We start from the raw sequence: 23000 nt of genomic DNA on the forward strand, positions 1-23000 counted from the left end.
TGGCCTTCTTGGCCGCCTGGGCACACTGCCGGCTCATGTTCAGCCGGCTGTCGACCAACACCCCCAGGTCCTTTTCCGCCAGGCAGCTTTCCAGCCACTCTTCCCCAAGCCTGTAGCGCTGCATGGGGTTGTTGTGGCCAAAGTGCAGGACCCGGCACTTGGCCTTGTTGAATCTCATACAGTTGGCCTCGGCCCATCGATCCAGCCTGTCCAGGTCCCTCTGCAGAGCCTTCCTACCCTCGAGCAGATCAACACTGCCACCCAACTTGGTGTCGTCTGCAAACGGACTGACGGTGCATTCAATGCCCTTGTCCAGATCATTGGTGAAGTTATTAAACAGAACTGGCCCCAATACTGAGCCCGGGGGAACACAGCTTGTGATGGGCCACCAACTGGATTTAACTCTATTCACCACAACTCTTTGGGTCCAGCCATCCAGCCAGTTTTTCACCCAGCAAAGAGTATGCCCCTCCAAGCCATGAGCAGCCAGTTTCTCCAGGAGAATGCTGTGGGAAATGGTGTTCTCATGTGATCAGGGACTGTAAAGGGAGCTCAGCTCAGAGAAGTGAGGAAGGACTGAGAGACATGTCTCCAAGCTGAGCAGGTATCTACCAGCAGGTCTGAGGTGAGCTCTGCTATGAAAACCTCTAGATGCAGTGTGGAACAAACCAGGTTCTGATTTCTCGTAGCTAACCCTCAGGAACTGCTCTGCACATGAGTGCCCCAGAGTGAGGGGTTCCCCTACCATCCAGTATCCCTAGCCAATTCAGTGCCCATCCCACACCTTTCATGGTGATGTCTGGGCACCTGTTAAGCTCTGCATGCTCCTACAGCTTGTGGTTCTTCAGCATCGCTTTTCCAGCTCTCACTGTGCAACTACCTGCACAGGTAGGAACTAGAAGATGCTCTTTTCTTCTTTCCTTCCCCTCTCATCAGCACAGAGGTATCTGAAGGATGTGAACAGGAAGGCAGAGGAGGATCTGTTAAGCATAACGAAGTAGAGGAGTATGACAGAAACTGCTGAACAGAGTTCCCTGGGGAGGACTGGGAGCGTTACCAACTGTCAGGCCTGTCAGCCTGACCTCGGTGCCAGGGAAGATTATGGAGCGGTTCTTCTTGAGGGCGCTCACAAGGCATGTGCGGGACAACCAGGGGATCAGGCCCAGCCAGCACGGTTTCATGAGAGGCAGGGCCTTCTTGACCAACCTGATCTCCTTCTATGACCAGGTGACCCGCCTGGTGGATGAGGGAAAGGCTGTGGATGTGGTCTACCTGGACTTCAGTAAGGCCTTTGACACCGTCTCCCACAGCATTCTCCTAGAGAAGCTGGCGGCTCACGGCTTAGACAGGGGGACTCTGCGCTGGGTGAAAAACTGGCTGGACGGCCGGGCCCAGAGAGTTGTGGTGAATGGAGTTCAATCCAGTTGGCGGCCGGTCACGAGCGGTGTTCCCCAGGGCTCAGTATTGGGGCCAGTTCTGTTCAATATCTTTATCAATGATCTGGATGAGGGGATCGAGTGCTCCCTCAGTAAGTTTGCAGACGACACCAAGTTGGGCAGGAGTGTTGATCTGCTCGAGGGTAGGAAGGCTCTGCAGAGGGACCTGGACAGGCTGGATCGATGGGCCGAGGCCAACTGTATGAGATTCAACAAGGCCAAGTGCCGGGTCCTGCACTTTGGCCACAACAACCCCATGCAGCGCTACAGGCTTGGGGAAGAGTGGCTGGAAAGCTGCCTGGCGGAAAAGGACCTGGGGGTGCTGGTCGACAGCCGGCTGAACATGAGCCGGCAGTGTGCCCAGGTGGCCAAGAAGGCCAATGGCATCCTGGCTTGTATCAGCAATAGTGTGGCCAGCAGGAGTAGGGAAGTGATCGTGCCCCTGTACTCGGCCCTGGTGAGGCCGCACCTCAAATACTGTGTTCAGTTTTGGGCCCCTCACTACAAGAAGGACGTCGAGGTGCTGGAGCGTGTCCAGAGAAGGGCAACGAGGCTGGTGAGGGGTCTGGAGAACAAGTCTTATGAGGAGCGGCTGAAGGAACTGGGGTTGTTTCGCCTGGAGAAAAGGAGGCTGAGGGGAGACCTCATCGCTCTCTACCACTACCTGAAAGGAGGCTGTAGCGAGGTGGGTGTTGGTCTCTTCTCCCAAGTAACAAGCGATAGGATGAGAGGAAATGGCCTCAAGTTGCTCCAGGGGAGGTTTAGATTGGATGTGAGGAAAAATTTTTTACTGAAAGAGTAGTTAAACATTGGAAGAGGCTGCCCAGGGAAGTGGTTGAGTCACCATCCCTGGAAGTATTTAAAAGACGTGTAGATGAGGCGCTTAGGGACATGGTTTAGTGGGCATGGTGGTGTTGGGTCGATGGTTGGACTCGATGATCTTGGAGGTCTCTTCCAACCTTAATGATTCTATGATTCTATGACCTGAGTCAATGAAAAAGCTGCCGAACAAGCCTGCAGCATGGAAGGACGATCTCACAGACACCCTGTGGGACAAGGAGGGTTCCTTGCTAGAAAGGGCTGGGAGCTGGGATGCTCAGCCCTGGGGACCTGTGTGGGGTTAGCCCTTCGCAGAGTCTCCTGCCACCTCCTCGTCTGCCTTCCTGTGAGGTTAATGGACATGGTGTCTCCCCTACACCTCTCATTTCTGATTGACCCCAAGGCCTCTAACCCATACCGGTGAGTCTCAGTACCTCACCTTTGTCTCATGGCTGCAGAACAGCCTCCTGATTCCAGCCATCATGTCTCTACTGGACCAGGACCTGGCACAGGGTTGCTGCTGCAGGTCTTGACTCCACTTGCAAAGCTGGGGCTGAAAACCAGAGCCCTTGCCCAGCAGTCATCCCAGGGCTGCAGCTGGGGCAAGGACGGAATGGGAGGCAACCTGCTTTTCCCATTCTCCCCTGGGCCATCTCTTTTCTCTCTGCCTGCCTTACCAAGCTGAAAGTAGCAGGTCAAGAGCACTTACCTGCTGCGCTTCCTGGTGTGGCCATGAGATCTAGCTAATTATAGGGCTCTCAGCTCCTCAGAGGAAATTCTCTTTCTATATATACATGCATACATACATATGTGCACTGACTTTATTATTATTACCATGCCAGACAATCCTTCTTCATTAGAGCTTGGAATTTGCTTTCGATGCTTTCAGTCAGATCTTTAACATTATTTAAACACAGTGGGTTTGGGAGAGTTTTTGTTATTTTTAATGCAGACCAGATTTTGCTGGGATAAGAGAATGAAATTGCTCTTCATCCAGACCAACTAGCTGCCTCCCTGGCTGCAGGAACCAAGAGGGTCCTCATTGCCGAATTCAGCCTGCAGCCCCTTTGAAATCACAGCCAGGTTGCCAAGGAGGGGAAAGGGAGGATGAAACCCCTCTTTCCACCTGTGCCATGGCTCAGGGGTCTGCGTGGACCATGGTGGCATGCTGAAGGCTCTCCTGAGTTGGGGCGAGCATCAAGCAGGCGCCTGCAGCTCCCTTGTCTTCCCTGTGCGTCACAGTGCTCGAGGACGTCAGGAGCACATCTGGCGTGCCCGGGCGCGTGATGGGGAAGGAGTCCCCATGCTCGGCACAGCTGGGGCTGTGTGCTCACAGGCGCCTTTGAACACCCAGCCCTGCTACGTGGTACATCCCCAGCTGCAGCGCTGTGCTGGGACCACTGTCTCTCCAGGACCCCATATGTCAAAGGCAACACGTCTCATCCCCACCCAGCTGGGTCTGGTATGTGGGTCCTGGAGGAGGGATAGGCCACAGCCCTTCACTGGGAATATGTGAGATCCAGGCAAAGGAAGGAGGGGGTTGTCTGAGATTCACATGCCGCAGGGATGGGGCCATGTCCAAGCAGTCCCGGCTGTGCAATTGTGGGAAAGACAGGCACAAACTGCTTTTGTGAGCAGTCCCAGTGCACCTAAAATGAGTTTTGTGGGAAAAAAAAAAATTCTGATCAGGGCAGAAGGTCCTTTGGATGATGTTCGTTTTAAATGTCCTTTCTGGGGAATTGAAAGTAAGGAAGGAAAGAGAGAGAGATAAAGAAAGAAAGAAAGAGAAGAGACATAGAGAGAAAAAGAGAGAGTGTTCAAATTCTCTTCAGCAGCTGAAAAACAGACCCAAGCTGGGTATCAGAATAGCATTTCTTCCAGAAAGTGGAAAAGAAAAAAAGTCCCTTACCAGATCTTTCTGGTGTAGAAGCACTCAGTGGAAGAGATGGGAACAAACCACCATCTTGCAGAGGTGCCCAGGTGGAAGGGAGAGCAATTGAAGCTGAAATAAAATATTGGCACTAGAAAAAACATGCATAAATGGGCCATGATAAATATAAGCTGGAGATGAGAAGAAACTACCCAGCCAACAAGAGTTCTGGAACTACCTTCTGCAAAGCAGCGATGGGGAGAGAGAGATTAAAGAAAGCACAGAGTGGGGCCCAAGACTGAATGAGCACTTTGCCTCATTTTTTGATAAGACCAGCGCTGCTGCCCATGGGAGCAAAAGCATGAAGCATAATTAGAAATGTGGGTATGGAAATTATCACAGCCAGTTTGGAAGCAAAGCTTGACGAGCCCAATGCTCTGAGCTTGGTGGGACTGGGCAACCTCCATCCCAGGGAACCGGCAGGTTGGCTAGTGGGAATTCAAGCATCTCCCAGGGCATGGTGTGGTGTGATGGGATTAAACTGGCTATAACCAAGCTGAGGCTGGAAACTTAAAGCCGTTTCCTACCCATGAGTGCAGGAGGCTCAGAGGGGCTTCTGCCACCGTGGGCCAGGTGGGAGATGCTGGTAGGGCTGGAGGTGCAGCTGGAGGTGCAGCCCTGCAAAGCTGGCGGGACTCCCAGTGGGATTTTTTTGCAATATAACCAGACCCATGTTAGACCCCAGAGTTTGTGGAGCGAGAGGTGTCCTCAGCAGTCCCCTGCGGTGCAGCGGAGGGGGAGCCGCTCCTCCACCTTTGCTTTCCAAACCACTGCCTCCCTTGGCATCATCAGTCGAGAGAGCTGCCATCCACTTGAGGCTCTCTCCTTCTTCTTGTCCTGATTATTATGATCATTACTGTCTCATTTCGAGCTGTAAATCAGAAATATTGTGCCTCGTATTTTTCCTCCCTGGGGAACGCATAACTAGGGGTGAGATTGGCTCTGAAGTTCAGTGCTGTTCTGTTGAAAAACTGCCTCGACAAATCGAAACTGTCTCACTTTTTAGAAGAAGTTTTGATTGGAATCAATCTTTCTTTTTTTTATGAGCATAAAAAGGGAGTAGTTAAAAGTAAGATTTATTCCAAATTCATCTTATCAGCTCTGAGACATTCAATTTTGTAATCAATTCCCAGAGGGGCTCCACCAAGAAGCCCATATTCAGAATCAATCTTGTATTTCATTAGGTTATTTCTGGTGTTAAAAAATAAGATTGATTCTTACTTTATGTTATAGCGCTACAGCAATTTATTTTTTAATGATATGAGGTAAGAATCAATCTCTGGCTTCTTCTTCCTTTTCTCTCTTTTTTTTTATTCTGCTTTTCCTGCGTTGGTTTCGTTGGAGCCAAGAGAATTTAGCAAGTTCTGAAGGATTTTCAAATTATTCTTGTGCAAATTTAGACCCCATTGGTGCCAGTCTGCTGCTCCCAGGATTCGCAGAGCACCGAGAGGCCTGATGAAAGGCACAATCTGCCCTACCCTGGGATTTTGGTAGCGCATTCCAGAAAACTGCCACAGGCATCATTTCCCACTGGTCCAAAGCCATTCGTGCCAGAGTGCAAACTGCAGATTCTGCACTTATTTTGCAATGGTGTGAAGTCTCCAGGTTTCAGACTTCTGGGTCCCAGCAGGGCATCACCCTTTGTGTGGGTGGAGTTTTGCTGGGACCTACAAATGTCTCCTTTCTAGCTCAACCCCATTTTAGCAGACAGGACATGCAGACTGCCTGACTGCCTTCCTGCCCGTGTGCTGCTCTCCAGCCCCTGGCAGCTGGTATCCTGACCTCCCAGGACTCCCACACCACATCCAGCACCTCTAGGAGCAGGTTTCTTACCTTCCTCCCCTAGGGAATCCCATGCTGCTGTCCAGGAGTGGATGAGCCTTGGAGATCCCCGTCCAGGCAGCACCCAGCAAAGACAGAGAGAAGTGGCCACCGGCATCCCAATCTCCTGCACCGGGAGGCAGAGGGAGCACTCATCTCTACTTGCTCTCTGCCTGCCTCTTATCACCAGCCTGAGCAGCAATGTGCATCTCAGCCCACTCTCTAATGCTGATGTGATGCTGCTGCTGTCTTCTGGGAGAGGAGCTGGGAGAGGTCTTCCGGCTGGCGCACTCCTCTGGCAGGGCTCTGCCACCCTCCTGACACCCTGGGCAGCATCTTTTGGAGGAGTCTTGAGTCCTGTCCACTCCCAGCACCCCACTCTTTGCCCAAAGACACTGGTTGTTAGCCATTCCCGTAATCACAGTGACCATAATTATCCATGACTAAATTAATCCTTAACAATTTATAATGAGTTGTGATCTGTCATGAGTGATTCAGAAGTTACTCAAGCAAGCACAGGTGCTTTTCACAGGTAGCTGGGAAATTATCTTGCTTGTAGCACTGGGACTTGGATGTCACTGTGCTGGTATTTGCCTGGCCTTCTCCTTTCTTCCATTTCCTTTTGTGCCTCAGAACAAAACACAGGTCTCCAGAAATGAGGGGAATAAACCACTGGAGTAACTGACCCGGGAGGTGGCCCATAAATTGAAGCTCCCTAAAGCTCAAGAAAATAGACCTCATGGAGTCTTCCTGGCCCTGGTGGATCAAGGCACCCAGGGAAGCCAGCCCTCACACTCCCAGGGTGCAGAATTTGGCCCTGTGTAGTGCAGATATGATTCACAGAGAGCAAAGGCAGGGGCCTCTCCCTCGCTATGTTGGACATACTGAGGCACGGTGTCCAAATTTTGCTCATGGTGGTAAGGTCCTAGCTGCTCTTTAATGTACCACTGGCCAGCTGGGCTTGGAAGAATGATGTTCTCTGGGGCTCAGCCTTGTGCTTGCAACTTGGCCACCCCAGATAGTACAAGGTTTGGAGGAGAAGCTGAACAGTGACAGCCAAAGCAGCAAACCTTTTCCTGCCCCAACACCACTGGAGCCCTCTGAAGTCCCTGCCAGAGCTCTCATTAACAAGATGTGACCCAAATCTCAGCATCCAGCAGAAGTGAAAAGATGTCTCGAGGTTTATCTTACATCCAGCAGTAGAACAGCTCCTGCTTCCCAACCACAGTTCCACATCCCCAGTCAGGCAGATGGGGTCACTGGGGTTGGTTGTCTTTCATGTCCCAGGCTCAGTCTTGACCTCAGTGGAGTGCTGAACCCTTTTGCCTTCAAACAGGTGACTGGGAAGCAGCAGAATTTACTGGGACCTTTCCCCCTTCCTCTCTCCCATGGTGACAGGCCCCCAAGTCAGCTCATGCAGTGGGCACACACTTGCAACACGATGAGCTCCATGGCTTGGCTGCACTAGGAAGGATGGAGGTGTGAGACTGTAGATTGGAAGGGGTCCTTTCCCATGAGGAAAATGCTGCCAGGTTTCATCACACACCCTTGGGACTTCTGAAGCAGCATGGCAGGACTGGGATATGCAGGGAAAACAGGCAGTGGGAGCCTCCTGCAAGTTGCACACTCCAGGTGCATGGTTTGAGGGGGTCTGTATGAAGTGCAGATCCCTCCAGACTCACTCACGTTGTGTCCTTGTGCACGTTGTGGGTGCAAATCTCCAATTTCATCTCTCTCCATCTGCCTGCTACTCTGGCTGTCTCATCATGCGTGTCTCTTGCTTGTCTCTATCTTTGTCACTATGTACATATCTGTCTGTCTGTGGCTCTGTTAGTCTTCAAAGGCCCTGAGTTCATTTGATTTCATTATCATTTCCCATCTCTTGAGCTCCATCTCTTTGTTTTTTCCCTTTTCTCATTATAATTTACATGTGGCTTGGGTGCATGCTGGAAATGAAATGCGAATTTGATAAAGCAGCCACGGCTCTCGCTCCCAGCCATGGCCTGAAAGCCCTGAACCCCTTGGAGAAAAGCAGGCTCTTCTTTTTTTTTTTTTTTTCATAAAGGGGGGAAAAATTGATTTTTTTCCATTGCACTGGCACAGAATGAAATTCTTCCAGCAATTACCAGGAGATAATGGCCTGAAATTAAACAGTCCTATCTCACTCTCTAACTATAGGACTTTTTATTTTTTCAAACTATTGAATACCAAGTGAATAATAATCAGGCAGGCATTAGGCATTCACACTCAGGCTACCTGGGACATGAAAGTACATACACATGGCAGAGCTCCTTTTATTGTTTGTTATTAACAGCAAACCGTCAAGATACGCGGAGCTGTATGCAAATGGAGAGAGACTTTAGCCCTGTGCCCAGCAATACGTTGCTAAATCAGCTATAGTTATCAATGTTGTCTTGCCATGGGAACATCTGATTGATAGATAGCCTACCCTGCACTAAGCAGGTGGGGGAACAATCCTTCCCATAGAGGTACCCAGCACCAAGCACACCTCTTCTCTTGCCCATCTGTGCCCTCTACTGCAGTGTAAATGCCCACATTCACATCCCCACTTTGCAATGCTGTGCCTGGAATACGTGGGTGTAAAGAAGGAGTCTGAAGGAAGACAGAGATCAGGTCAGGTCCTGGGGTAGTTCTGGATCGTGTGGAAATTTTCTGGACTTCACGACCCCAGACACTCCTGCAGGTGATCACACCTTTTTTTCCTGCTCTCCTGATCTCTCAGGGGGCAGTTGCAGGGCTCTGCCATGGCCATGGAGGTGGCATGCAGTGTCTGAGCAGCCTGGCAGAGCCAGAGCCAGCACATCGCTTCCTGTGCTGAGCCAATCTCACTCAAATCACCCAGGAGATCTCAGCAAAAATGTAATTGAGCTGCCCTGATTTAGACGCAGCTTGATGTACAAGGGGAAGGGAAGAAATCCAGGAGGTTGGAGCATGACTCTTAAAACTGGCAAGAGGTAAAAAGAGATGAGGTGATGGCTGAGACTGAGCATCCTGCTCCCTGGGGTGTTAAATACCCATGCATGACCTTTACAAAAGGTTTGCAAAGATGAAGCACAGGGCAGTGGGCAGGCAGCCTCCTATAGCAACAGGGATATATATCTGAGGGGAGCCTGGGACTTGCAGGAGCTGCCTACGTTTCTTGTCAATCTGCAAGAGGCATTCTGAAACCAGGTACTGAATTCCAGAAAAAGCAAGGACACATCTTGTTGAGAGGGAGCGTTCCCCACCATGGCTTATCTAAGAGGCTACCTGGAGACAGTGGTAAGGCTGGGGATGGTCTGCTCCAAATTGCATGTGGCAATAACCTGCCACCATCCTACCACCCACACAAGGGGTTACAGCTCATTCGAAGGCACGCCAGCTTGGGAGCAAGCTGCGATTTCTACCTCGGACCATTGCTCACCATCTGTCCTCATCCAGCAGCAGGGGTGCCTCTTTCACCTGTGACTTGTGTTGAGCTGAAGCTCAAAGGGCAGGAATGGGCCATGGAGCTGGGGAGAGACCATTATGTTCCAGATTCCTGAAATGGCTTTTCCACCAGAAACTTGGATTCATCTCATGTGGATTCCTTCTGCTTCAAAAGACCTGTTAAAAATTGTTGAAATGCCCTCCTTCAATACCTGTATGACACAGGACCTTTTCTTTGCTTGGAAATACCTTCACTGTATAATACTTGTCAATTTATAGTCATGATTGCAAATCAAAATTAAAAGGGAAATCACATAAAATACTCACAAATTCACCAAACAGCATGATATGTTTTTGAGTGAGGGGGATTGATGGGTGGCTTTTCAGTTCCTGGGAGTAGCTCTTTCTCCTGAGATGGGACTGGAAGATGTTTCAGCATCTCAGTAAGTCCTCCTGGACCAGGCAGGACACAGAGGTGAGCCCCAGCAGCTTTCTGCAGAGCTGGCCATGGACCTGTGTGGACTGGCAGGGTCCCTGCCTCTCTAGCCTGAGCTGGGAATCCTCCAGAAGGGTTAACAAGATAACAGGGAATGGTGTAGCCATGCCTATAATTTATTTAAGCTTTCAAAAGGCTTTTGATAAAGTCTCTCATAGGAGGCTATTAAGGAAACTTGGTAACCACAGGATGAGAGGAAAAGCCAAGGCATGGATTAAAACCGAGATAAGATGGGGAGGAAAGGGAAGGAGCAAACGGCCAATTCTCATCAGACAGAAAGGTTAATAGTGGAGACCCCTGAGGTCACCCGAAGCCCTGAGTGGTTGAATACATTTTTTAGCACAAGCAGAGAGGGGAAGGGAACAGTGTGGCTGTGGAGCTCGCTGGGGGCTACTGCAGGGGGTCCCGGTGAAGGTGGATGGGGGTGAGGTGCAGCAGGAGTCCTGCGGCGGGATGGGATGAGGCAGGCGGTGGGTGATGCTGCACCCGTGACTCTGTTCAGGACTGGCATGGGAGCTGGGGCCCCCCAGTGGGTTGTACCTGCTTCTGGGGTGCATGGGAGGGTCAGGAAAAGGCACTGCCCTGGTGTCTGTCAGAGGAGCCAAGGCAAAGTAAGCCAGCTCACATCCAACACAGAGGCACAATGATAAGGGTCAGGTGGTAACAACCCCAAAACAGCTCAGATAAGCATCCCTTTAAATCAGTGGGACTGATTTATACCAGCTGAAGGAGTGCCCCAAAGGACATATTTCAAAGACCCAGCGATACCTCCCGATACAAACGGCATTTGTCACTTGTCATATTGGTTGCATCTCCTTCTCCCCAGCGAGGCAGGACAGCAGCTCTCTGGACTCAAGTGCCATGCAAAAGCCAAATTCATGAATTTAAATATTAATCTAAGGGATGAACATGGTCCAAAAGAGAGGTCTGAAAAAAGTAACTGATGCACATAAAAAGAAATATTGGCTATTGACTCAGTGAATATTATCCATCCTGTGCAAACAGACCCCATGGAGCAAACAGTCTGTGGACACCTGACTAAACAGTGTTTATGATAACTGGTTGAGAATGTCTTTTTAATTACTTTTGTGGGAGGGAACGCAGACTTGTGTAAGAAGGCTTTTGTTTTGTTTTTCTGGGCACAACCAGCTTGAAAAACTACCTAACTTGAGAAATGGATGCAAAGAAGAGTTTGGAAACTGGGAGAAAGCTTTTAGTCTTTTCCAAGAGAGAAAGAAAAGGTTGCAAGTTTCAAAACAGCTCCTTGTTTTGAAGAATGAACTAATTAGAGGCTAAAAAGAAACCAGAATGGAAAAGCCCAAAATGACATAAACCATTTTGAAACTATTAAAATATTACTTTTCCAAAATGATTAATATGAGGTATTTCCAAATATTTCCATGCGCTCAAACAATTTTTTTGTTAATTTTCCATTCACAGTTTTGATTTTTTTGTTTAGAAAAGTAAAATCTAGAAAATTGGTGAAACTTTTGGTGAGAGAGCCTTGGAGGCAAAATTGCTTCTCTCTCAAATCTGTGTAGAGAAGAGCTGTGTAAGGAGGAATTAGATCTCGGTAGTAATCTCGGTCACAGGGTTTCCTAATTGTGTGCTCCATGTTTTGAACATCCGCACCCTTTTAATAGGTTTTCCTGTGTTGATTATGCCATTATTTCAGTGTGCATGTATAAAACTGACTGTTCAAAGTCAACTGTAAATGAAAATTGCAGTTGTTAAATTGCTGGGGTGGCTAACTTGCCGGCTGCAAAACAAAACCAGCACCCACTAATTGGCCTTTAAACAAGGATGGCAGGAAAACGCTGAGACACATCTCTGGCATCCACCAGGCACTATCCAACAGCAAACCAAGCATCAGGAATGCAAAAGTCACTTGAAAGACCCTCCGGCTGCCAAGGTCAGCAAACTGCCCGAGCTGCCGCGCTGTGGCCCAGGGGGACAATCTGGAAGGCTGAGCTGTGTGCAAACTTTCTCTCCTCTCCCAGGTCACTTGCTGCCTGCAATGTTAATTATCCATTAAGAAAACAAACAAGCAAACCCATTTCCCTGCCCAAGGTGACTCCAGAGAGTACAAGGAGGCTGGGACAGCCCTTCTCCCTGCTATGCTGGCAGAGGGAAGAAAACATACACCTGACTCATGTCCACACTACTGCTGACAGGAATTACGCAATAAAATCAAATATATGAGCAAAAATCATCCAAGGGATGAACTTTCCAGCTCTGCTGTTCATCTAGCTTAAGATGAGACAGTTTGAGGGTTTTCAGCCTTCCTGGATCCTTCTATTTCTCTTTGCTTTTGCCTTCTTCTTCTGCATCCTCACCCTCATTAGAGATGGACAGGAAAATAAGATGCTAACAAAACATCCCTCAGCTGTATTTGCCACCTTGTGGATGTCACAGCGTTTTGCAGAGATCCCCCCATGGTGGCAGAGAGCTGCAGAAGGCAGGCTGTGTCTGCTGCGACCTCCATGGTTATGCCACCCGTGGCCCCCAGCTGCCCCTTACCCCTCGCTGGACAGGCATGGGCCAAGGACATGCAGCCTGGGCAGATAATGTCACTTTAGAACCCTGTAGCTGCCTGGGACTCGTGGGCTGCCAGGGCAGACCACAAAATGGGTTGCCCCAAGATGCACCTCCTTCCTTGGAGCATCCTCAAATAGTTGTTTCTCCTTCTGAATCAGAATAAGGCCAAAGTATTGAAGTCTGCCACTGAGCAGAGTTATTGTCTTCTACCAAGCAAGCTTTATATTAAGTGGAAACCAGTGTTGCAACTATGTTTAGTTCTATCTCTGGAACTTATGATGGCCCAAGAAACCTGATTAGAGACCGGGGAGGTCTTTGTCCTTGGGGTCCAGCAAGCAGTCCCTCCAGCCTCCCTCCAGCAGGAGAGGCAAAGGCAAAGCCATGCACCTGGGATAAAAGCAGGTAGCACTGATTGCAGCTCTCTTGGCTGATCCTGGAAGGACTGTCTTGTGGACATCATTTAACTGGGGAACTGGAAGGCACCATCAGGGGCTTTTTAGGTTGTTTCCCTGCCTTGGGCCAGAAGCAGCACTAGTGAAACTAAGCACGTGCTTCTCCTGCCATCCTTACAGACCTCAGGCAACAGAGCCTTAACTCAACTCTTTATGCATCACCGAAATCTCCCTTGCTGGCATAGGCAAGTGTTAGAGAGACATTTAAAAGGAAGCTAAAAATTTAAGTTTACCAAAGAACTGGTTTTTTAACCTGTCTGCCTTGAGCTCCTGTTTGCTGTAGCACCTCTTCCGTGCTAAACATATATCTCAGCTCACTGGCAAAGAAACACCCCCCTGGATTAGTGATAATAAATTTTGGGACATAAGTTGTTCAAGAACAGTACTAGGGACTGGTGGTGCTTTGAAGTCCCACGGATGGGGTGTCAAAATGGTACTCCATGAGTGGGAAATTAGCTCTGTAGTGAGACGCAGGTTCTGTGTCACACTAAGTTGACTCAGCTGATGATACCTCCTTCAGGCATCAGCTTTCATGTCTCATCACCAGGTTCACAAGAGCTGATGTGAAGGGGTGCACATACACCAGGTTAAGGGGAAATTATTTCAGCTCAGCTGCAGGTTTGGAAGGGAATTTGCTCTGGAGGAGTCTCACTGGCATCAACATGGGTTGAAAACAGTACAAAGTTAAAAAGCAAGCTATGTGTCTCATCTGGGTTTTGCATCACTCGGCAAGGTAGCAGTTTCATTTAACGTATTTATTAATGATCTGGAAGGAGACGTAAACAGCTTGTTAATTACATTCTCCTGCCTCAGTTGGGAGGCATTGCGAATGCCAGTGCAGATTGGGTAATAATAGAAAGAGACACCAGAGATGTTAGAAAGACAGGAAGGAAAGAAAATGAAATCCCTCTTGGGCTCAGGCAAATTGCAAAATAATCCAGGAGTGGGGTTTTTAGCAGGAACAGTGAGTCAGTTTGAGAAAAGACCAGTGGCCAGCAAAGAAGAGAGGGGTTTTAGAGCAGCCAAACATGCTCTTAGGTGGGGTAGCATGGGAGAGAGCTAAGCGTGAGAGTGGGAAATGATCCTCCCCCATCTTCTCGCCTGTGTGCTCAAGCTGCCGTGCTCCTCGCCGTGTTATCAGAGCGGCAATGACGAACCGATGCTGTCTCAAGGAAGAGTTACAAATATGATCACAGGCCCTGGGGAGGGGGGAATTGCTTCATGAAGAAAGATTAAAAGTGCTTACATATGTCAAGTTCAGTTAAATGATGTGCAGGGGAGGTGGGATAACAGCTGACAAATATTTGAAAAGCATAAATCTAGCAGTGACAGCGGGCTATAAATATGAGAGAGGGGCTCTTGTGGGGTGCAGGTGTCATTTTGGGTATATGTAACATCTGTCACATTGCAGGTCGGGGAAGCAGTAGTGCCTGTATGGCTGTTCCTCAGCACCAGGATTTGAGATACTGTAGGGAAGGGTGGAAGGTGAAACACCCACATTTATCATTATGACTTACCACTCTTAGGCAATAGCACAGCCAGCTGCTGCAAGAACTGTGGGCAGGGAGGCTCCAAGCTGCTTCTTATCTGGCACTGAACTAAGTGCTTGTAAAGTAATGAGGAGGGGTAAAATTTCTGAGTCCCTTTTGGCTGCTGGGGGATGGGAAAGGAGCTGGGAAGGTGGGAAATACCCTGGATGCTCTCAGCAAGCTGGGACCTGTGACATGAGTATGCCTTAATGTGCCTCTGATGCCCCAAGGAACTGAGATTGTGAAGGTCAACGCATGACCGCAAACAGAGGATGAACCAAGCAAAAAGCGGCACAGTCCTGACTGGTGCCTCCCTCCCTGTCAAATATAGGTTTTTAATTTCAGGGTTAAAAAAGGTAGACTGGGGATGAAGAAAAGCTCTGACACAGTGACTGATGTGTGAGGAAAGATTTGTGCAAAACCATAAATGCTGTGTTTTGTCAGAGAGAGTGGCAAGCAGTGGGGAAACAAGAACATACCTGTCATTGGGGAATGGGGTTATATGCCATCGTACTTGTCCACAGCCTCAGCTGGCCCTTATGTCTTTCTGCTTTGACAAAAGTGGCTCAGAAAGTTCCTCAGGGTTGTCAGTGGGGACACTGCAGATCTATTTATGGATTCACTGGAAAAAAATGCTCTTGTCTGTAGTCTGTCAATCAGCATAGCTGGAGGAGGGCTCTGGAGTTGGGACTGCAGCAACGTGAAGAGGAGCTTCAGCTTGGCTCTGTTTCAGAGTCACTGACTTGGTGAAACAATGGTATCAAAAATGAAGTGCTAGAACCAAAATTCAGGCTCTGAGCCCTGGGAATAGTTCATTGACAGCTTGAGACCGCGTAACTTGGTTGGTGCAGGGCAGAAGTGATGGGTCTACCAGAGGATCTCCAATGCTGCCCTCCTTACCCTCCCCTGGTCAGGATTTTCCCTCCATTGCAGAAATTCTGTAAACAATGCAGGGGAAGTCACTTGTCCAAGAGTCTTCTGAAGAAAGGTTAGCTAAAGCATGTGCCTTGCAGAGAACATTCCTGTGCCAGCTACAGAGAAATGGGCCAGGAAATCTGATGGCTTTTTCCTGTACTAAAAATGCTAAGTGGCTTCTTTTTTTGATGCATGACACACTAGCCTTCCTTGCACCCTGCAGGGTTCTTATGTGCTCCTCGTACTGGCTTTTGAACAACTTATCTGCCACTTCAGACTGCATCTGACTGTGGGATCCTCTCAAAAAAGCAAGCTCTCTGCGCACTGATAACTGAGAAGTGTCCTTTCAGACTTAAGTTCCTCTTCTGCAGCTCCTACTAAATACAGCACTTAGAGCTTTTATGGTGCTTTTCATTTTCAAAGTGCTTTACAAACATTAATAATACAACACACATGAACTCCACCGCCACAGTAATACCCTAATCCTTTCTCTTATCTCCTCTTTGGGCTCAGAACTTCCAGCCTGACAGAAGCCCCCAAGCTCTGGAGTTCTCTGACAAATAAACACCATTAAAAATAATATCTGGTCTTTCTCTTCTTCCTCTTTTAAAAGCATCTCTCTGCAGCCCTTCATGCCAATAATCCATTAATCTTGTCAGCTGCAGGGTTATGAACTGTGCATGGTAATTGGCTTGAAGAGTACTGCATTTCTGGGTTAGAGCTCTCTGGACTACCTTTGCAGCAGCTTTATAGAGGGACGCCACACAAGGACCACATCCTTGTGATCCTGTGTAGCTACTGGATTTTCCACCCTTGGAGCTAAACCCAGCTCTAGCAGGAGGCTGGAGCCTAAAAGCCAGCAAGCCCTTCTTTGCCAGCCCTGAGTGGTGTGACTTGTCCTTGTGCATCTCATACAAAACAGCGAGGATGTGCTCCCTAATCCTGCTGCCCGCTCCATGTGTGTTTTACAGAGCAGGCAGCAGATCAGTGAGCAGGGCTGATCCAATACAAAGTGATCCCATCATATATTATGGAAAAATTAAATTGGAGGTGACTTGCCCAAATGTGCCAGGCTGCAAACTGCAGCAGTTCGATGGGTGTTTCATGAGCACCCTGAAGACCCCAGCAGCGTGGCTGGGAACCTCCAGGAACTGAGCGGGACAGGGCTCAATTATTTAATTCATCCCAAGATACATTGTCCCTGAGTCAGAGCCACCAGCCATACAGTTATGTGTTGTGGTGGGATTTCACTCTTGTTCCTTTAAGACAGGGGCTTGGCTTGGCTTGTATTCCCTACAACATCCCCGCCTGTTGCTCTGGATTCTGTATAGATACACACTGAATGATTCCAGCTTAAATCTGCAAAACAGACAGCAGAAGAAGTGTCAGCCTCATTTTTCAGGTAAGGCATGACAAGGCTAAGGAGTCAGCCTTGGTGTGTCTCTCCTCTGATTACGTTGGGTTTGTGGCCCTTATGACTCTTCCAGCAACAAAACCAGGTCATTGCTAAGTGCTTTGAAGAAGCTGTGGATCAAATAGGAGGTCCATGGCAGGAACATGGCTTGATGCCAGCTCAGCACTGGTCCAGTGTCCTCATCACAAAGCTATCCTTTTCTGGGTCATGCCTTGCTTTCAGCTTGCTGTGGTTAACAATGATCTTTGCAGACACCTCTGCAGCATCTGTCTCTAATGCTCATCTGCACATTTTTTTTCTCTTTGCCCCTTCTCAGATTTCACCAACCTTAAAACACAATTTCAATTTCTTCCCTTGATTTTGTATTCAGATTTAGCAACCTGCATCTCAAATTTATGCTTAATAATTCTCCTTATCAAGCCATCAAGTAATTTTCCTCCCTCAAATTACTGCCTCCTCCACTCTTTCTACAACTCCTCCTCCTCTTTCTCCATCTCTCTTTTGTATCTGGCAATATTTCAGACTCCTTCCGTAATTTGCTTGACTGTGTAATTGATCAGAATAACTCAGTTTTACTACAATTTGCTTGAAATCCCTTTGTTAGCAATTAGAACACTTTGTTTAAAGACAAATAAGATTTAATGCGACTCTCTCTCTTCCTTGGCAGCCTCCCAGTCTGGTCTTTCCATGCCTCCTTGCGGCTGTCTGCTCCCTGCTACCCTACTCAGCAGCTGGCAACAAATCCTCTGTCTCTTGCCTCTGGGTTTGTGCCCTCTGCCTCTCACCCCGCTGCCTCTGGCGCTGCCTGGTCCATCTTCCTCACTGATTTGCCAAGGTTTATTATATTGGCATGGAGCACATTGCATGCCTTCCCTCCCTTTGCTGCCCCCTCTCTCCCTGAAGATGCTCAGGCTCCCACTGCAGGAGCACATGGGTCTGAACCAGTCATCAGGACATTGAAGTGGTTATGGACCACGTGAGGAACAGCCTCATGCCCAGAGGGCAAAGAAGCTGCCTGTTATAAGACAGCACATAGGATTACGGAAGGGAGGCAGGAGTGGGTAGATGATGTGCATGCTTCTGGATTTAAGGTCTTGTCCAGTCTTGTCCATAGGTACGTACAATAGCAGCGCCTTGAATGTGTCTCAGGTATCTTTTCCTGAATGTCTTTAGCATCCTTAGCATACTGGAAACCATTCCCATGTGATGAATCCCAGACATTAGCTGTCATCCCCATTGGGAAATAGCACTCCAGCTGTCTGGACTACTGCAGCTCCAATGCTGTCAAAGTCCAAGGCCTCCCTGGTGCTCCCCTGGCTCATGCAGCCATCTTCTTCGTCCATGGCTGACTCTGAAGGTGACAGTCAGCTGCAAACTGTCTACCGTCAGGAGGGCTGTTCCTTCACCCTATCCCGTGTGGGGAGTAGGGTAACAACTGTTGCTACAGGTCCTGGGTTTTTGTCTGAGACTCTTGCTGTGGTCTTACCTTCACTTGGCCCTGGTCTTGTAGAGTAGATTAGGTGGACATGGAGTTGCATATGCAAGGGGTACCAGTTGGTGGGTAGCACATGGTTTGTAGGGTAGATGGGATGATGACAAGTAGCCAGGACCTGGGTCTAGACAATCAGCTGAATCTCTCCTGATTTGTGCTCAATGATCATCCTTTTCTCTAGGCTCCCCTGCAGCATCCTCCTACCCTTAAGCAGAGCCTCATCTTCCCAATTCACATGCTGCATCCTTGTGTCATGACAAGTGACAGAGCATGGCAGGTCCCAGCACAGGGGCTGCATCTGGGACACAGGCTTCCCTCCAGGGAGATCTGCCCCATCTCATGGATGCTTTCTCCAGACATGGCTGGCCAGCTGAGAGGCAGTCAAGCTACCTGCTGCATCTCACATGTGGAGACCCAACACTGGAGAGAGTCTTCCTTGCTGTACTTCTGGTGCCTGAGATCCTGACCAGGCAAGAGGCATCACCTGCAAACTGAGACCTCCTGAGCTGGCAGTGTATTGTTAACCTGCAGCAGCACCAGTACCTTGAGCCAGGTATGGCAAGCCAAGTGATGCCAAGAGCAGAGTAAAACTGTCTCCCCACCCTCTGGAAAAGCCTCATCAGAAGCATCATATTCAGTGTCTGCCTTGCCTTGGGAAACTGCATATGCATCTGTCTGGGAGGACGCAGCCGTGCAGGCTCCAGAACAGTGGTTATTTCTCCCAGGGGATTTGGGATGTAGCAATGTACTTCCAATAGCCTGATGCTTTGTGTGCTGGCGGGGGAGCCAGGGGGAAGGGCTCATCCAGACGCTCTCCTTTCTGCCTGAGTGGGTCGTGGTGTCTGTCAAAGCAACGGAGGAAATCCATGCGGTTAACGCAGTGTGTCATGGAATATCAAAACATGCCACAGGATTTCCAGCCAAAATGTCAAGTAGGGTCTCATGAAAATATCTGACACCGGAATTACCCTCTGCCAAAGCTCAGTGGAATTGCACTGCGGCAGGACAGTAAGCGCCTGCTATTTGCAATCTACTCAGAACTGCTCTGTTAGCACTGGGATTTGGGCCACTGAGGTCTTTCCAAGTACATTTCATAAACCTGGGTTTAGCTTCTTGCTCTGAGAGCATTTTCTGCAGAGCAGTTTGGATTCTGTGGCCAGCCCCATGCCCTTTGGCACTTCGCATTCTGAACAAAGAAATGCAGTGTTGTAAATATTTCAAAACATGCTCAGAAGGTGCTGCACATAACAAATGTAGGTGACCAGAGACATAGAGTCTTCAGCTTTGTGGGAGCTGTGACTAGCTGATTTTAAAACCCCAGTCTAAATCAATATGAGTTTTGGAGTTAAATGCTTAAGAAGAGGAAAGTGATATTAAATGATAACATGCAGAATGGCTTGCTACAAGCTGACCATCATGGGAGTAGCCCATTTGGATTGGAAATAACCTGGGTGTCTTCTCCCAAGTAACAAGTGATAGGACAAGAGGAAACGGCCTCAAGTTGCGCCAGGGGAGGTTTAGATTGAACATGAGGAAAAATTTCTTTACTGAAAGAGTGGTTAAACATTGGAACAGGCTGCCCAGGGAAGTGGTTGAGTCACCATCCCTGGACGTATTTAAAAGACGTGTGGATGAGGTGCTTAGGGACATGGTTTAGTGGGCATGGTGGTGTTGGGTTGACGGTTGGACTCGATGATCTTAGAGGTCTTTTCCAACTTAAATGATTCTATGATTCTATGATTCTTTCATACCAGCATTTGCAAACTGATATTTCTGTTCTGAACTGTCACCTGGGCTCACCCAGGACCTGAAGACAGCGAGGAAGGGAAGGAGGGCACAGTGTAGGCATGGTGCCAGCCTAACAGAATAGGCACCAAAACACACCCCAGTACTGCAACTACTGCACTTGGCCAGAGGATCTGGTGGTACCCAGAAGGGGGAGGAGCCAGAGGAGGGACCTGGCTGCTGGGGTGGGGCTGGGGCTGCTGCTGCTGGAGGCAGCTGTGCTTCACAAAAGGGATGGCAAATAAACCACCATGTTATTTGCATTGAGTCTGGGTTTAATTCCTAATTCCTATTAGCTGAGCTAGGTTTTGAAAGGAACCTGTTGCTTTTGTTTATCTGTTTTGGATCTTTTGAAAAATAAATGCATTAAAGAGATACAATTAGTGATGCAGTGGTAAGAAAAAAATGTAGGTTACTTGTTTCAGGGAATTTCTCAGAATTACTCATTTTCCCTCATGTTGTTGCTGCCATCCCTCACCACCACCAGCCACAAGCAACATTATTTTTCTCAAAATGGCTTTTTAAGAAAAATATTTGCTGTCAGGGTATGAAATCTGGGTATTGAAGAATCGTGTTACTCCTTGGGCTGTAAGAGGGTTAAGTTGAGATAGTCAGAAGACAGTCAGCAGCTTTGTCTGTCAGTTCTCTGCAATGGCAGGAGCCCAGGTCACTCACATCAGACCAGGAGGGACATAGTGCCACTTACTGCTGTGCAGGGTCTCTGGGGCTGGAGACATCTCGGTGCTGCTGGCTGAGATCCTGGCAAAACCAGCTTGCAATGCTCATCCTCTCAGAGGGCAGCAATGGAATTACTTTCTGTATTTGAGCAGCTCTGGTTCTCAATGGTAAAATGCATCCTTGGAAAACAAGTAAGTTGCAGATGCTGATGAAGACTAACTGGGGGCAGATGTTGTAAGGTAAATCTTCCTGTGTCATCTCAATCCCTGTGAGCTTTCTGGGGTGAATTTCTCTGGGATTCCAGGGGCAGGGCTAAGGAGATTTAGTCCCTTCCCATACTGAAGTTGGTTGGTTTGACGTTCACATTTCTGTGTACCAGTGGAGGTCAAAGCCATGTGGCACCTCCTCCTCCCATTCTGATGAAGCAAAACCTTTGGGTAAAGCAAGAATGGCCATCATAGCCCATTGCTGAGGATGGCAAATCCCAAGCCCGGTTGTCAGTGAGCTAAGCAGACCGTGTGTCTCTCTCTTGATATGAATTTTGCTGGTCCCCAGTCTCAGTGCAGGATGTCTCATCTAGTGTGAACGTCTCTCAGCTTATATTAGACTTCTACAGTCTGACCTTGGCATCTCTTCAGACTCCTTTTGCAGGGTGGAAATCTGCTTGGCCTCTGTCTCCCCCTCTCTCTAGTTCTGCAGGCTGCAGTGTGACAGGGAGAGGCAAAAAATTGCTTAAACTTATTGTACGCTTCCCTACAGTCCTTGAGACCCTGCAGCATGAGTCTTGCCCCACATGTTACATCTCCTCTGCAGCGCTCCTTGCTGGTCAGGACAGCCCTGATGTAAACTTGGCCAGAGGAGCCAAGACAGCAGGAGTCAAAGGAGCAGAGCAAGCAGTTTACGGTGTAAATCCCAATCCTTGCAAAATATGCAGATGAGATTCAAATTCCGTGCCCCCCCGAGAAAGAATGAAAAAACCGCCCCCCCCCCCCCCCCCCCCTTTGCAATACGAGTAGTCATCACTCACTCTCTTCTTCCTTCCCTCTGCTCCTTAGCGGGGTCCAGAGGCCAGTTATAAAATGTTCCTGTCCCTGATCCCATCCCAATGGCTCCCGATGCAACACCACATTCCATCTGCCTGCGGCCCGAGCTCCTCTGGCTCGGGGGACGGGAATCCGGAAGGCTGATGCATGCCTATGTTTATTTTTTACACACTCTTGCTGTTTTATGGTGTTTTTTGTGGTCGAGGGGTCAGCTGGGAGCAGAAATAATTTGCCTGCCTTGGGAAAAGAAACGTATCCATTAGCTTTCTTGGCTCCAGTTGGAAATGCTCTGCTCCTTCCTCTTCCCTGCTGGAGTGGCAGAGCATCTCCAGACAGCCCCGGGGACAGTGGAGTGCTTGCTGCATCCAGGCTGTGTCTGGCAGAATCAGACACCACCTCTGGGTTATGCTGTCAGAGCAGCTCTTGGTGGGTCATCAGCAGCCACGAGCCTGGGAATCCCAGGCTCAGAAATTGGCAGGAAAGATGCTGCTACCCCAACAGGGAAGGGTTCTGTCCCAAAAGTGTTGTGGTCTGTTTTCTGGGGGTTGAGCTGAGAGGGGTTCTCATGTTTCCCTTGCTTGTCCTCTGGAAACGGAGATAGCAATGGCCATGTTCCACCTCTGAAGCTTCACCCCTTTCCTCTCTCTGCTGTGCCTGGATTTTCTCGTCATGCCTCATACTGTGCTGGGCACAGGTAACCAGAGGACTGCCTGAAGCCACCCCCTGGTTTTTGTGAATGGAAACCTTGCCAGGCATTGCCTTTAGAGGCAGTCCTTTCAAACCATTTCAGTCTCTCCCTCCCTCTTGCCAGCATGACCAGCACCAGTCCCCATGGTCATGCATGGAGACAACACGGGGACCACAATCCAGAGAAGACATCAGGATCTCCTCTACTGGGTTCAGCACCCAACAAGGTAACTATGAGGGAGACATTTGTCCCATCAAGGTCCACTCAGCTCCTGTGTCACTTTTTAAAAGCTGCAGAGCACTCCATGACTTTGTATTTCAAAAGGCACCTCCCAACCCTACAAGAAGCCTTAGTCCTGCACCAGAACTTGACTTTGGTACTTCACAGGCCCTGAGGATCAGCATCTACATTTGCCTGGCAGCCAGGGGCAAAACAAAAGAACAAAGGTTCCTCTTCAACCTCAGCATGAGGTGTAGGAAATCCACTTCTGAGCTGAGCCCTGAAGGGAAAGTACTCCAGGCCAACTGCTCCTGGC

Source organism: Pygoscelis adeliae, unplaced genomic scaffold (assembly GCF_000699105.1).
Source record: "Pygoscelis adeliae isolate BGI_AS28 unplaced genomic scaffold, ASM69910v1 Scaffold442, whole genome shotgun sequence".
Classification (NCBI taxonomy): Eukaryota; Metazoa; Chordata; class Aves; order Sphenisciformes; family Spheniscidae; genus Pygoscelis; species Pygoscelis adeliae.